Below are 5,984 nucleotides of genomic sequence, written 5' to 3'. Positions count from 1 at the left end.
GCACCGGGGGTCTGTGTTCTCCGCGATCGACGGGTGGTGACAGCTGTGGATGCAGGCACCTTGGTGAGCTAGCCCCACCTATCAGGTGCAGCTACTGCGTTGGGGGACAGCGACCCTTCCTGCAAACGCCCCCAGCTGCTGCCAGAAGAGGGAGCCCTGCACCAGGGAGCTAGTGCTGGATGCTAGGCAGGGTGCGGCTTTTGGCTTGGGTGCGTGTTCTGTACCGTCAAAGCTGCCTGACGCAGGCTGAGGTTGGCAATTGGACCTTTGTTGCTGCGGGAGGAATGGAGGGGAGCCGGTGGAACCAGGACTGGTAATAGGCTTTCTTGCCTCTAGAGCTGCAGGAACTAAGGGGTGTATGGGTTGGCCTGGGGCTGCTGAGGTGCAGCCAGGGGTGCAGGGGTTGCAGTTTGTGCCATCCTGCCGGGCTTCCTGGCTGATGGGGTAACACTGGTGACACCAGGGGTGGGCAATAATTTTCACAGGGGGCCACTCCACAGATGTTGGTAAGTTGTCACGGGCCGCACATTTCTACTATATGAATGGAGGGGGGAGGGGGTTTGGATGTGGCCCACTTTTGGGATGGCCTTGCCTGGCATAGACAGCGCTAGGTCGATGTAAGAATTCTTCCACTGAGCTAAGGACTGCCTCGCGGGGAGGTGGCTTACCTGTGCCAATGGGAGAACCCGTCCCGTCCGCGTAGGCAGTGGCTACCGCGGGGCTGCTGTGGCGTTTCACGTGTAGACAAGCCCCTAGTCTTGTTAAGACCCGCAGCTGTGGATCAGGGTCTGACTGCAGCAGGGGGTGAAGGGGAAGCTTCCAACTCAGTAGCTGGGCTATGGTCAGCAGCACTTCGGGCTGGAGTTTTTGGGCAAGGCGAGGGAGGGGAAGGGAAGGGAAGCAGGAACAGTAAAGAGCAGGCATGGAAGCGACCCTTCCTCCTGTTAATTGTCATTTACACCAGCACCTCAGTCACCTCCCCACTTGGACCCTCCTATTACTGAGGATCCCCTGTGCCCCATACAATCTCTGCAGCTGCCCTACACTCGTCCCCGTGCCCAGCCACAGCTGCAGTACACCGATGCCCCTTACAGTGCACTGGGCTCAGCAGCGGACTCGGTCTCACATCCCAGGGGTGGGAGAAGTGGACTCCACCACCCGCTCCTGAGAATTTTCTGCCTTTGGCCCCGAGAGCGGTGAAGGCAGGAACTCACCAGCTAATCTCAGTACGCTTCCCACGCCCTGCCACTTGTTCCGAGATCGGCTGCAGAGAGGAGGAAAGATCCCACCGGGAACTCCCGCGTGGCTGGGGAGCCCTGTTGTGACTCATTGAGCTGGGCCCGCTTGGCGAGCGCACCTGGAATTTGTTACAACATAATCAGTGCCAGGTGAGTTTCTGGCCCACTGACTCACTGCTGAACCGGGGCATTCATTCCTCATCACTTACAGGACTGGCCCAGGGGGATGAAATGTACAGGCCAGACCCACAGAACAGCTACTGGTTCACTTCTGCCCAGCCCCATCCGGCTGCTTCAGCGCTAGGAGCGAAAGGACAGGGCAGCTCCCATGCCCACTGTGTCCTTGGCCTCTGCTGGACTCAGAGTTGGTGCCTTTGGTGATGGGGCCCAAGAGGGATGAGCTGGAGGTACACAGGCCTTTCGGCCAGGTCAGTGCAGAGCCAACAGGAGACCAGTTTGGCCGCTGCTATGAAACTGCTCTAAAATGAACAGTTGGCCTAGAAATAAAAAGGCTCTTAACATCCCCCCTCCCCCCAGAGCCAGCCTGTCCCTTAGGCCTTAATTGCAAACACTTCGAATGAACTGATCCTATGCCTTTGAAGTGGCACATAGCCCTAGGAGCTCATCCTATCCTGTATTAAAGGATAGAGCCCAGTCCCACTGTGAGGTGAAGTATTACCTGCATTTTAAATGGAGAAACTGAGGCACAGAGGTGTCTTGACAAAGGTCCCACAATGAGTCAGTGGCAGAGCTGGGAATAAAATCCATCTCTCCTGCCTCCCAGTTCTGTGCTGTAACCACTAGGCTATTCTTACCTCACACAACAAATCTGCAACCAGCCATGAAGGTTATTTGGGGGGGGGGGGAGGGGCAGGTTGTTCATGTATCCTAGCAGAGAACTAGAAAGCCAGGCTGGCCCCAGGACTTGCTTGGAGTTCAAGAGATCAGGGTTCCCTTGTCTGCTGTGCTACAGACTTTCTGCGTGACTTTGGGCAAGTCACTTAATCGGTCTGTTTCCCATGTGTAAAAGGGACACGTCACAGCTATGTTGTGAGGATAAATACAGCAAAGATGGTGAAGTGCTCTGCTCTGTCTGTACAGCACCTAGCACAATGGGACCCTGGGGCATGACTGGGGATAATACAAATCCAGGGCCAAGTCAGTGTCATCAATTATTTTACACAGCGACCTTGTCCCAATATGCCCCAACAGGTTCGCCTTTGCCGTATGGGTTCTATGGACAAAGGAATAAAGCTGGCACTCCATCGAAGCCCATGGAGCTGCATCCTCCTTCACCAGGTCTGACCGGAGGCCTGTGTGTCTGGGTTCATGGCCCCTAGATCAGTGCTACTCAAAGTGGTGGTGCGCGGACCAGTGCCGGTCCGTGAGCCATCGGCTGCCGGTCTGCGCGCACACTGGAAAAGAAAGTTGCCCGTCCCCCACATCAGATAGCTTGAGAAGTGCTGCCCTAGATAGCTTGGAAATGAAGTGCTCCAAACAGCCGCACTTCTAAAGCATCCCCGTCTGGTTAATTCTGTTAGCGATGGCATCAGCAGCAGCATCAAAAGCCCTGACCCTGCTAAGTGGGTAATAATTGCTCTCAGTTCTCAGCTGGTTCGTGCCTGTCCTCAGATGCGACATCTCCAAGGTCTCTTAAGCAAAAGAGAGAATCATTGTCCCCTGTCAATACCGCCTCTGTGCTAAGAGCCGCAGGCAGCTCAGCCCCACACTCGTTCTACGGGGCTGCTCCTTGTGGAGGGGACAGCCCTGCACGCCAGAGAGCACGGGGCTGGGCCTGCACTGTGCCACTGGCCTGCTGCTGCCTAGAAGTCTTGAGCAGAAAGCTGGCAACCTGGAACGCTCTCAAAGCGGGGAGACTGCTACAGCCTGAAGCAGGGGTTGTGCAAAGGCCTCTCACCTAGCTCAACCGATGCCTCTGGTTCCTGGGCTGCAGCACCCTGAGTTCCATTCCTGAGGCCCCGTCCGGCGTTGCCAGTGAACCACGAGGTATGGCTACACTTAAAGGGCTACGGCAGGACAGCTGTGCCACCGTAGTGCATCAGTGTAGACACGACCTGCGTCATTGGGAGTTGGTCTCCCGTTACTGTAGTAAATCAACCTCCCTGAGAGGCAGTAGCTAGGTTGTTGGAGGAATTCTTCCATCGATCCAGTGCTGTCTACACGGTGGGTGGCATAGCGACATCTCTCAGGGGTGTGAATCGCCAATGTAAGTTCCCAGTGTAGACCGACCCTTCGTCTTTACCTGCATCCTTGCTTTGGGTTGCTGCTCTTGTCCTGAGCAATAGCTTTAGTTGTGCTCATTGCATTCTAGGAGAAAGTGTGGTTCAGGGGATAAGGCACTGGACACAATTCCTAGCTCTGCTACTGATTTGTTGTGTGACTTTGAGCAAGTCACTTCCCCTCTGTCTAACCTGGGAGTTCTTTAGGGCAGGGACACCCTCTCGTGCTGTGTTTGTGCAGCACCTAGCACAATGGGTCCCTGATCTCAGTTGGGGCTTGCAGTGCTACTTGAACTCCAAGAAGGCATTAACAGTAATAATGGATGCCCCGACCAGGATGGTCGCTCTGCGGTCATTGAAGTGAGCAGCTGGCTGTCCTGGCTCAGCCCTTTTCCATTCAGAGCTGTAATTGAGATGCTTGCAATGTTCTGATGATGCCCTTGGGGCTCCTGCCCAGGACTCTGGAGCCAGTGAAGAGGAGGTGGCGCCCAAGAATCCACGGTTTTAGAAGACACCTTGCACCTGCTAGGATGGACCTGTGGGAGTTTGTTGGACCTACATAGGCCTCCAGCAAAGCTGGAGGCATTAAATCAAGGTGCCGGGATGGGTTTTGTAACCTTAATACTGAGTATTCATGTATTTGTCATGGTCCCTTAGTGATCTGAGCCACACAGCGCTGCCTGCCCACAGAGCTGGGCCACTCCGAGCGGTTCTGAACTTGCATAAGCTTAAAGAACCCAGGGTAGCGTTAACGAAGGGAGAACTCTGCAGCAACAAGCCAGCTGGCTTCAACCTGCCCCTGCCTCCCCTGCAAGCCATGGGAAGGGACAACACATCCAGCCCCTCAAAGCTGCTCCATGGAAGTTCACACGACCTCTGTCCTTGCTATGCACGCTGTTATCTAAGGTGCTGAACTAGAAGGGTTGTTGGGAGGACGGACACGGCTCCAGATCTATTTGTTCTTTCTCTCCCTCCGCCGTGCTCCGCTGTCGCTTCTCTGACCCTTCGGAGCTGGGGGAGCACGCCCTCCCTGGCTCACTCTGCGAACCTGTGGGCATCATGCTGGGTGGAGGTTGGGTACCCTCTTGCCAGCATTGCTACTCTGGTGTGAATTGGGTCTCTGCACATCACCCCCTGCTGGTGGGAATCTCCCCCTCACTAGGAGATCCACGGTGCTGACTCTCCTTATTTCCTCCAGGTTATTGCTTTTCCCAGCTCCCCTCTGGTTTGCATCCCTAGCTCTGCATAGCCCTGGGTGCTACCGGAATGGGTGTGGCTAACTTTGCAGTAAATCCCCCCCGCCCAGATTGCTGGAGGAGAGGCAGCTCCCCTGCCTCTCCCTCAGCCCTTTAGGGAGGACAGTGGCCTGGTTTGGTGTCAAGCCCAAGCCTGATTGTCTTAAAAGTCACGGTACATTTCACTGCGGAGTTAACTCCAGTAAGTGGCAGCGGGGTCTGAGCACCCAGCCTGGATGGTGCTAGGGCAGTTGTGAGCAGCCAGAGCCCGGAGCTCTGCCCGAGTTCCTGGTGCTGTGCTCCTGGCAGTAGGGCTGCTGCTTGGGGGTACAGCGAGGATGATTCACCACAGGAACTAGCTACCAAGGCCAGTGGTGGATTCTCCATCTCTTGATGTCATTTAATGATGCCTTTCTGGAATGTGTTTGCCCAAAAAGTAGCTATTGTAGTATACAGAAGGCCTGTGATATGCAGCGGGTCAGATTAGATGCTCTAATGGTCTCTTCTGGCCAGAAAGTCTACTAATTTCTGAACAACTGAGTGGAGAATGGGGAGCAGTGTCTGCTGTTTTACTGTCTAGCCGGCTTGCTTCCTAGAATGAACACTCATTGAGCGGGGTGATCCACAGGGAGTAGCTTGAACCTCCAGAGTGTCTGGCCAGCGGCAGGACATTAGCACTGTAGGGGAGGAGTGGGTGTGACATCACAAAAGCCTTTTGCAGGACCTCAGCCTATTGGTCCAAGATGGTGGGGAGGTGGTGACCTCACAGAGAGATGCTGACATCAGCCGGGCAGGACAGGGGCGCGGGGCCAGGGAAACCTCGGAGACCCCCGTGGCTTCGCTTCAGCATGTCTCCTTCTCGAGGTCTCTCTTTGAGGACTGAGAGAGGATCAGGGTTCAGGTACGTGAGCGCCAGGAGGAACCTCTTTCGAGTTTTCTCCTTTCCTTTGCCTGATTCTACTAGAAAACAGACGTCCCTGTTTAGAATGTAAGAGCCTCCAAGAGGGTTGGAACCTGTTCAGTCTGATCCATCTGGTGCCAGCTGAATTCTAGGCATGGAAAACACTAGCTTAAGGAGGCAGAATTGTATTCCCCACCTGGTATTTTGTCCCTTAGAATCACGGAAGACATTAGGGTTTTTCCTTTTTGTTTTACCTTTTCCTCCATCCCTCCCTCCTTTCTCTTCATCTCTTACTTCTTTTGTCCTTTCCCCTGTTCCCCTCCCACCACCAGGAGGGGTACGTGCGTGCGCATGTGTGTGTGTGGCCGGG

At 54.9% G+C, this 5,984-nt stretch overlaps 1 protein-coding gene across 2 annotated transcripts in view; it reads left to right on the top strand.

Moving 5' to 3' along the window:
* The first annotated feature begins 227 nt into the window (after positions 1-227).
* The window catches only part of LOC125623632 (uncharacterized), a 34,787-nt gene continuing 29,030 nt past the window's right edge, over positions 228-5,984 (top strand). For both annotated transcript variants that reach the window (XM_075120342.1, XM_048823275.2), the window contains exon 1: positions 228-313. The gene's annotated coding sequence lies outside the window, so the exon portion shown is untranslated. The remainder of the gene's footprint in view (positions 314-5,984) is intronic.

Source organism: Caretta caretta, chromosome 16, assembly GCF_965140235.1.
Source record: "Caretta caretta isolate rCarCar2 chromosome 16, rCarCar1.hap1, whole genome shotgun sequence".
In the NCBI taxonomy this organism is placed as follows: Eukaryota; Metazoa; Chordata; order Testudines; family Cheloniidae; genus Caretta; species Caretta caretta.
The sequence above is the reverse complement of the archived record's forward strand: the minus strand, read 5'-3'. Positions and strand labels throughout refer to the sequence as shown.